At 38.4% G+C, this 10,306-nt stretch overlaps 1 protein-coding gene across 2 annotated transcripts in view; it reads right to left on the minus strand.

Annotated features, from left to right (window-relative positions):
• The window catches only part of LOC134210852 (calcium-transporting ATPase sarcoplasmic/endoplasmic reticulum type), a 78,342-nt gene extending 70,882 nt beyond the window's left edge, over nucleotides 1-7,460 (minus strand). Inside the window, exon 1 of one of the 2 annotated variants that reach the window (XM_062687207.1) lies at nucleotides 7,317-7,460. The gene's annotated coding sequence lies outside the window, so the exon portion shown is untranslated. Of the gene's footprint in view, nucleotides 1-7,257 lie in introns of both variants that reach the window. The other variant, XM_062687210.1, reaches the window with a different exon arrangement.
• Nucleotides 7,461-10,306: the final 2,846 nt, after the last annotated feature.

Raw genomic sequence — 10,306 nt, forward strand, 5'->3', positions numbered from 1 at the left:
AAAAATGCTTCTAGGGTAAGTCGACTTACATGCCCAACAAATTCCATTTGATTTCGCTAGGAAACGGTTTGAAACACAATTTCCTTTAAAAAACCGTTTCCCAGCAAAATCAATAGGCATCTGGGCTACTGCGGTTGTCCGTCACGTTGGTATGGATGCTCCAATGGAACCATGGCTTATAGCGACCCAGCGACAGAGTCACAGTTACCGTCGCCACCAGTAGCAACAGTCGCATCTCGTGTGTTTTGAGGAACCTTAAAATCATTAGCCGCAACCCATCAGTGAGCACAGAATGGATTTACCCAATTCAAAAATTTGGAGCACACACAATCGAATTATTTGCAACCATAACGTTTACTATAGAGGCGGGACTTCAGGTGCAGACGCTCAGTTTCAATTCAGATTTACGAACTCAGAGCGGAACTGGCTGCAGAAAATGCAACAATAGCTACGGTAGCAGAACCAGGAAGAGGTAGGTGAACCATCGGCATCGGATGCAGTCATCGGTGATGGTCGACGCAGAAAATTCATTCGTAACGATGACGACGGTAGCAGAACAAGAAAAGGTTTCTACTCAGATTTTGAAAGAGTGAAATATTAATGGATCAAAGACATACAAACTTTAAGACTATAGACCTAGCTAGGGTAAAGGTTCCCATAGTCGTGGGTGCTCCTATAGTTGCGGTAGTGTTGTTTTCACATAATCTACGTATTAAACGCAGCAACCCATGTGAATATTCAATTTGTTGACCTGTCATTATGTGAAATAAAATAAAACAGGTTGGAAATCGCATCAAAATCGGTAAAGTATCACTAAAATACCTTATCTTTGTCTCTGCTTTGCACCAATAATTGCGGTAGTGTTCCCATAGTTGCGAGTATCATATGAAAACAATGGGATTCGCAACTATAGGAACACAAATTAAAAAATACCGCAACTATTGGAACATTGCACCAATAATTGGAGGTATCATTTTAGGTAACAACGATGGATTCTACTGCGATTCGACCATTTTTAGATTGAAATATAATTGAGAAGCTTTCGAATACATACTTAAGGTAAGCGAAATAAAGTACAGAATTGGTGTGAACGAACAAATGGTGGTTCAACTAGCTTAGTTCCTCCACTATTGGGTCTTTTGCCCTACGTAGTTTAACGTTATTTTAATTTCGGAAGTTTTTGTAAAACATAGAAAAATTTCGTCAAATATCGTAGAAAGTAAGAATATAAATTATCTTAAAACTTGAAACAAAAACAGTTCTTTGGTTAAATTTTTTTTAAAAATATCGATTTATCAAAGTTTTACAAAAAATTATAAAATCGCTAATAAAAACCCAACTTAATTCACCGAGTGGTGATACTGCCTTTCTCGCATTTAGCCAAGACACCAACCTTATATGGCGCTTATATAGTTCGATTCCATTTTCTTAATAACTTTTAAACGCAATGGTCGATCGTTATCAAATTCAATAGTGATCAATAAGGCTTTGTCCCCTGTCGAATGCAACTTGTTGCGAGAAAATCGGTAAAGAATTACTATATGAAAACGTGGCTAATGTTTTTCGGTTTTCGTGCACACACACATACACACGGACAGACAGACATTTGTTCAGTTTGACGAGCTGAGTCGATTGGTATATAACATCATGGGTCTCCGAGACTTCTATAAAAAGTTCGATTTTGGAATGAAATGATAGCCTTTCGGTACAACTTTAACAACAAAGGACATGAAATTTTGAAAATATGTTTAGGTAAAAAACAATTGAGTTTCACCGACAATAAAAAATGATAAATTTGTCGAAATAATTTCAAATCTTTCTACAAATATCCCAAAAGATGTAATGCTAATAAGAAGCAGAAGAAGAAGAAGATCCCAACAGAAATGTTAAATTAGAAAAAAATGACATGAGATTAAAAATAGTATCTATATAAAATTTGTAGGAACACAACCGTTTTAAAATCAACAAAATCATTAAAATTCAAAACAATCTCAGCTAAAATTAGTCATTTGTTTAAAAACTAAATCAAAAATGAAATAAAACAATAAACAAATTTCGAAGGACCATGTTGAACGGCATCTTCTCAAAAAGGAAGGCGTGTGCTTTGGCATGAGGCATTGGTTAGTTTATAACTTGACCGCTAGGTGGTGGTATATATGAAATCATTATTTTAGACTACTTGAGATATTCCAACACATGGGGTTTTTTTTTTAAATTTTTAAATTTGAAATTTGTAAAGATGATGTCTTTAGCAAAGTTCGTCTGGTGGAAACTAACTGTCTTGTGAAATAAATCTACGTAAATAAGAAAAATTAGATCCGGTAGTGAATGTGTTACTGATACAAAAATCCAGACTTCCTTGTTGTGAATTCACGCGCTAGTGGATCAAGCTAGGCCATCGCCATAATGGACGGTGATTTGAAAGAAGTACTGGACTTGATAGGGTGTTTTCGACTGGATATGATCGGAAGTTGGCTTTCTCAGTCTAAAGAATCAGGATAATGTATTATTTACTTGCCCAACGTTTTGGCCGACCTTTTTCATGGTTCATATAGTCTATCGTCTATCGTTTGATCAGTGGTGGAGAGGGTGCTGTTCAAGCATGCTTTTTTTTCTAATATTTTGGAAAAAATATTTTAAGATTGGGTTTGCTTGTTAACATACAGCAACTGCAACATCGCGAAAGTAAAAAAAAACATTGTCCAGATTCTTCAGACTGAAAAAGCCAACTTTTGAGTAAAACTACTGGACTTTGAATGAAATTAAACTTTGGTGAGAACAGGTAGAAATAGGATAGCGATTGGACCAAGTAGAATAAAGAAAAAAACAATTACAGACCTACAGTCGGGATTCGCTGGTTGGGATCTTAATACTTGGGTCACTTTTTAGTTGGGCCTCCGCTGGTTGGGCCAATGTAAACACGGAAAACGGGATTGGGCGTCACTGGACATCATTTGTGATGTTCAAGTCGAAATACACGTGTTCAAATGGCTGTCAGTTGACCCAACTAAAAAACCGAATTCGTTAGTTGGGCCGAGGTCGTGGCCCAACCAGCGAATCGCGACTGTATTTGGATCATGATATATCAATTCCTAGAGTGGGTCTACCGATAGTTTGGTGGCATTGGTAGACTTGGTTAAGTAAATAAATTTCAACTTTGAAGTAGATCAGTTGCCATCATTACTGAAATCCTCCGATGCAAATTCTCGTATTCAGCATGAATTTAGATAGGTTCCTCGTTTAAAGCGTTACCAGATTTAATAGACCCAAAAGAAAAAAAAATCAAATTCAAAATATCATCGAATATTCAACGGGATTGCTTGTTCTTTCACCCTCATACAATTGTCTGGTTTAAAGGAATCGAAAATGTCACTGGATCAAATGCGATCGTTATGGTCCGAATTTATAATAATATATCAAAACAAACTCCCTATCACTTCTTCCGAGAATTATTATTTGAAAACGACTTAGATTTCTTAGTCACGAACAAACATTATACGCGTTTTTTATAGTCTACTCTGTGTTTCGCCTTTGGCGTATTGAAGTCCTCATCAAGGGCTTCTTCGCCAGAAACTTGTTCCATTCTTCTTTTCATTTGTATTTCCTGTTCCTGGCTATTTTTCACATCAGGTAAATGATAAAAAAATCAGTGAAGATTCTACCTGAGCCAACGTTCTGATACCTGACGGAAAAGATTTTAGGCGTTTGAGACCCTCAGCAGCAATAAAACAATGACTTAACCTCAAAAAAAATTTACAATCAATCGAAGTTGTATCCAACCGCGTAAATGGAACTTGATGATATTTGACATCATTTTCCATAGTGCAATTCTGGATTTCGGTGCCCCCCCCCCCCCCTAAGGCCTGTCGCCTTTGGCGGGGGCCAAACCTGGCCAACCACATGCTACGGAGCTGCATATTGTATTTCAGTCCTACCCCCACGTCAAAATAACTTCTTTCTGATACAGTTTATATTGAAACATGGAAACTCAAATAGTTCACAAAAAAGTGTAGCCGAAAAACCCTGGCCCGTGACAACTATTGCTTTACATAATTAATGTTATTTTGATATACAAGGACAATTAGTTTTCATAACGTTAATTTCTTAGGGTGAAAATATTTTGAGAATTATTCATTAATTTATTTGTTTACTAGCAGACCCGACGAACTTTGTTTCGCCTAAAATTGATTTATTCTTTTATTAGTTCTCGAGTTAAGCAGAAATGTGTGTTCCATTTGTATGGGAGCCCCCCTTTCCAAAAGGGGGAGGGGTCTCAAACTATCTTAAGAACCTTCCCCGACCCCAAAAACCTATGCATGTAAATTTTCACGCCGATCGGTTCAGTAGTTTCCGAGTCTATAAGGGTCAGACAGACAGAAATTCATTTTTATGTATATAGATTTCTCATATATGCAAGGAGGATAAGATAACTGCTGGGTACTCTGTCGAATATCTGAATTACCATCAAATATAAGCGGTGGACGCATTCGCCTATTAGGAAACGGAGGGTACTGCATAATTAGATTCAAATGTATACTGAAATTTCAAATAATTCGTAGTCGAAAGGAAAACTTAACAAGTGGAATGGAATTTTAAAAAACCTACGGCAATGGAATGATTTAAGTCTTGATCGCTGTCGCCTATAACATATGGTCCTTCCCCGGACCGAGAATTAGACTCCAGATCTCTGGATTGGCAATTCTACACCTTTCCTCACAAGGCTAACTGATGACCAGGTAATATCAATTCACAATTAATTAATTGATTAATGCACAATGTTTGTATAAATCCGGATCCTTCATTGGGTTTGAATTGAGTTTTAAAAACTGTAAGCAAAAAAGAGGCTTTTTTTTATTGACGATTCCTCATTATTTAATAAGAAAGACATTCTTAGATGTCGTAAGAAAAAAACTAACAGATCATCTAATGTGACTAAATTTTTTGATGCCTTTCTCGATCACTATTTCGTAAAGGCCATAGGTTTTTAGTTTTGTGCTTTTATGATAAATTTTGATGTAATTTCTAGCTAGACCATAAAAGTACAAATTATTGTTAATTTCGTTTATTTCGTATGCTCAAGAGTAAAACTATGACAATTTGCATGTAGCACAAACACCCAACCAGCGATAGTTAGATTTTCTAACAATTCTGTATAAGAACCTACCAAAACCTCTATAAGAATTCGGCATATGCAATATTATTAGATTCTTATACAAAAAAATTACGGTCACAAACAAATATTGTAAGAAAAGCTTGCAAAATTATAAGATCTCATAGAATGTAAGAATCTAGCATTTTCGCATATGCCCATTGCCCAGTTCGTATGTAGGTTTTGGTATGCTCTTATACAGAATTGTTTAAAAATCTAACAGTTTTTCCTAAAAATTATACAAATTGTGGGACATATTTTGACTAACCAGAATAAGTTAACTAAAGGCTGATTGTTTCATCGATCAGGACAACACTTGTATCACGTTGATTGATCATCATAATGATAAATATCGAAGTTTTGAAAACCTATCCACAGAAACGAGTTCCATGATTTTGGAATTATTTACGAAAGTAATCTATCTTGTTACAAATTGTCACAAAGCCTTTTCCTTTCGAATGTAATCAATTCCAAACATCATAGCCATTATCCCAAAGGTTGATCACTCTGTCCTGCCGTTCCACGTCGGCCCGCTGGTTTTGATCACTCGGACACGCCAGTACAAAATTCACACCGGCATTGCGTAACGAATTTACGATGTGAATAAATAGCTAAAAATAAGCCGAGACACATTACGCCGTTATGCCATTCTTTGCGCGCTATTTGGCCATCGCCACCGTGGTCACCGAGTGGCGTCTTCTTCCATTTCATTTTTTTATTTCTCTTGTTGCGTCGCATTTGTCCGAATAAGCTGACCATCGCACCCCCCCCCCCTTCTTCGAAGAGGGCATTACCGAGTTCGGTTCGCGCATGGGACGGCCATCGCTTTGGGGCAGCCTAACGCCGAAAGAAGTTGACAAAGGACCTGCCGCGCTCTGCTCGGGGGTTAAAAATAGACCTCCGCGCACCGCGCGAAATGGATCATAGTGTTCGCTTGACCGGAGCTCTCTGCCCATTTGGCTCGGCGGGGCAGAACCGTTCCGAGCGGACGCGGCGGGATCGCTTGCGGGAGAAATTCGTCGAACGGGGAAAATATTTTAAGCTTGTTGTTATCTCAAGCCGTTGTGTTTTTATTAAAAGAAGAAAATTTTCATTTTTCACGGTTGCCACCGTGGGTGACTTTGAGTGAGCTTCCTCTACGTCCGCAGTCATCACTTGGAGACTGTCACCACTTTGAAGGTGGCGGGGTACCGGAAAACTCGATGCCAGCGAACAGACGTAGCTGTCAAGCAGCGAGACTCTGTTGGACGGCCACCGTTGCATAATGTCCATTTTCTCCTTGTGAGAGGAAATGATTTCGTTCGCACTGAATTTTCCTTGGACACTCGTGATGATCGTTCGAGCAGTTGGGGACTGATGAATAGAAGATTAGCTTTAGTGAACTTCGAGCATTTCACTGCGCGTTTTGCACCTGTTCACATGCTAATGGCTATTAAAGTTTACCATTAACATCTGTGGTTATTCACTACTTTTGGAGGTTGATCCAATGTCAGATTACGAATCATGCTAACACTAATGCGAATGCCCAACACTGATTACAACAAAATAGAGTCCTTTTCCCATTTATTCTTTGTCGCAATAATTCATTGAGTTGACAGTGATTTTTTTTCCATACATACGATTTGGTGAGAAGTGATTTCTAAATCTATGGTATTTCATAACCGGAAGATGCCCAACTTGGGCTGGTTGATCCTGCTGACTTCTATTTTCGGATTATCTGCTCCCAATATGCTATTGATGTGTGTGCACCGTTTTTCAACTCCCATGTTCAAATTTGGTCACAATCCTCTCCACAAACTCTTCAGCTGTTCATGTATTGCACACTGTCACTTGACGATGTCACTTGTGGGACCAATTTTCTGTTCCTTTCCAACCCAAACATCTTCTCCGAACCACAAAGTCTTCCTCACGTCCAGCTGTGTTTTGATGTTGTTCCTTGTTTCTACTAATTGCCCCCCATCAATAATCCATCAAGCGATAAACACTACCAAACTCCCGAACGGAGCAATAATGATCCACCACACACCACGTGCTCCGATCGTTACCGGAGCGGCACCAACCACTAGAAATCACGTTTCCAATTTTCTCCTATGCGATCTCGCACGCACGCTAGTAGCACTGTGATCGAGGCAGAACCTAGCAGAGCAAACCAAACCAAGCAACTGACCTGTTCTGAAAGGTCGAGACAATCGGCAACGGTTTGGATGTTGCGTGTCCTTTTATAAATTTTCCGCCCGGCGGCGTCGAGACTTCGAGAGAACCCCACCAAGGGGCGGCGACTCTGGGGCGCACGGGAGGAGCCGTCGCGCGGTGGGGTAGCGTCGCGAATTCACCAATACCGGCGCGCGGTAGATTTTCCACCATGGTGGAAAATCTTGGATGCCGGGTTGCCTCAGCGTCACCGGTTCGGGATTCGAATTGGTTGTGGTCGCACACCAGCACATTCATATGCGCAGCGGGAAGCAGCATCGGGCTTGAAGATGATCTTCTTCTTGTGAGATTAACTGCGACTCCGGCTTTCATCCTGGGTTACTGTGGGGACAGGTGTGTGTCTCCATTTTAATGGTCAGTAAATGTTTTGAAACGGTTTTATTGCATTTCAGATAACATACTAAAACTTGTTTTGCTCCTTAAACAACATTGTTCCATATTACATTGTTTGTGTAACGCCCCGCAAAAGAATCTCTTAATTAACTTGCTTTTCGATAAATCAGAGGTTTAAATATTCTAATATTTCAATATTTATAATAAATTGAATTTCACGGCAATTATTTTTTTCGTACCACTTGTTCTAGCAATCTTGTTAGGGTTAATCTAGTTAATCTTATAATCAAGAATCTTCAACGAACGCAATTTGTTGTGAGCAAATCGCATGATAAAAGTGCCAAAATATAATAATATAATAAACATTTTTAAACTACTGTTTTGGACATATCTGTAAGGGATAATTATTACACATTCCTGCCAGCTAATGATTTAAAACCGATTTTTTTTCCTGTTCGGGTGTGCCACTGCGACCAGTTATTAGATCTATTGTAGCATTCCCCGAATCCTCAGTGTATAAGTGCATGTCGAATTACTTCATTACTATTGAGAAGCAATGCAGTAGCAGTTTCGATCTTGGTTTCGATACAGTTTTTGTTTTGTTTTGTCAAGAGTGTCATGACGAGGTCCCACTACTTAGACCCTTCACAGAGACACGGTGCCCCGGTAGACCGTTATTATAAAATAAAAATGTCCATCAAAACCAAGTACAGGGCTCGATTCCTGTGGTAATTCTGCACCTCTGGACCAATTTTTAAAAAAATCCCTAGGAGGAATCTCGAGAAATCTTGATTTGAAGTTTTTAGTCAAGAAATTTCAAAAGAATCCATATAAGAATCCAAAAATATCACCAAAAAGCCTGATTATTCCACCTAGATAGATGTCCTTCAATTCTTCTTGTACCTGCCGGTCGGAAGTAATCATCAACTTTGCAGGGTTGCTGTCCGGCATTCTTGAAATATGCCTTGCCCATCGTACCCTTCCAGCTTTAGTTACCTTCTGGGTACTGGGTTCGCCGTAGAGCTGGGCGAGCTCTTGTTTCATCTTTCGCCGCCACACACCATTCTCTTGCTCAACGCCAAAGATGGCCCAAGCACGCGTTGCCGTTATTAAAACTATAAATATTTACAACTGACGTATCTTACCTAACTGACTTAAGTATGTTTTTGTATGGCTAACTTGCTCGAGTTAAGTGTTGCTTTCAATGTTTAGGTAAAAATTAACTTTAATTAGTAGTCTGGTAGGTAATAGGTAGTCTGCTTCCATACTAGGTAAAACGGCCTGTTCCTCTGTACACAGGACAAAACAAAGCTCTTAAATGAGACAAAACAAAATTTGCTTTTCAACCGAGACAAAAACCCCCCAAACTCTTAATTGAGTTTAATTTAGTGTTTATGTTCATAATGGAGAGAAGTAAGACCAGAGTTCGTGTAGAATAATAGTAGTTAGAAGCTGTTATACTCGATCACAGCACTTATTAACCGATCTTTGCTGCCAAATCTCGTCAAAGTTCTAATCAACGGACTAGAAAAAGCATGTTTGATATGTAAGCCAAAACCTATTCCGGTACCTCTACAGAACTCAAGATATGGCACTTTGACGTGAATGGAAGCTGCGGCTTTTCTGTATCTTGCGTACACTTTTTTGAAATCATTCAGAACCTGCTGATTGAAATATTAATTAGAAAATTGTTAATGTTTAAGCAGAGTAAAGACGTAATCCGAAAGATCGGGATTCTAGTGAACTTTATGCAATTTGTTGATGCCTCATCTGTACTTGGTTCGGGCATAAATTTTCTCAACATGGCGCTTCTCGAGCAACTTTAAAATCGTATTAACAATTCCGAACTAGATGTGTAGTGACGGAGATAAGCAAAGGCTCATTTTGTTTCTTTATTAAAGTGTTTTTAAAAGTTCAAAAATTGAATATTTTATCTTCGTCGTAACCAAAAACCCAAAAGAATATGCACAAAGCTTGTAATTTTTTTTTCTTTCTCTTGTGCATTTTTCCTGTTGTTTTCCATGGTTCTCTCACGAGCTCACTCTTGAAAATCGTAGCTTTTCCTTACCGCCATCTTTGGAGTCTTTACCAGTCCCATGATCCTTTTGCGGGGAAATCTCAGAATATGATAAAACTACGTCAATTCAATTGTTACAGCATCTGACGAAGATCTAACCTGTTATATAATGCTAAACAACTACACTACTTTAAACAAATCTTTAAGCTGTTAGTATTTTCATCAATTTTTTCCATACTCCAATCTTTATTTCTGATGCTCGAAAACATTTGTGAATACGATAAAAAAATACAATCTTTAATCTGAATGGCATTCAACAAAGAATCTGCAGCCTGCACGTGAATTCATGAATGGTTCTAAACGAGAGGTAGCATTCTTGAAGATAGACGGCTTCAAGCCATACAAAAAACATACCTAAGTCAGTTAGGTGAGCTTAATCAGTTGTATAAATTTATAATTGTAATAAAGGCAACAAATGCAAACTGGTTGAAAACAACTTGGATCACTTTTTGGACGGCTTTGAAGGTATTTTGGGGATATTATTGAATTAAAATATAGATTCTTTTAAAATTTCTTAATTAAAAACTTCAAATCAA

Source organism: Armigeres subalbatus, chromosome 2, assembly GCF_024139115.2.
Source record: "Armigeres subalbatus isolate Guangzhou_Male chromosome 2, GZ_Asu_2, whole genome shotgun sequence".
In the NCBI taxonomy this organism is placed as follows: Eukaryota; Metazoa; Arthropoda; class Insecta; order Diptera; family Culicidae; genus Armigeres; species Armigeres subalbatus.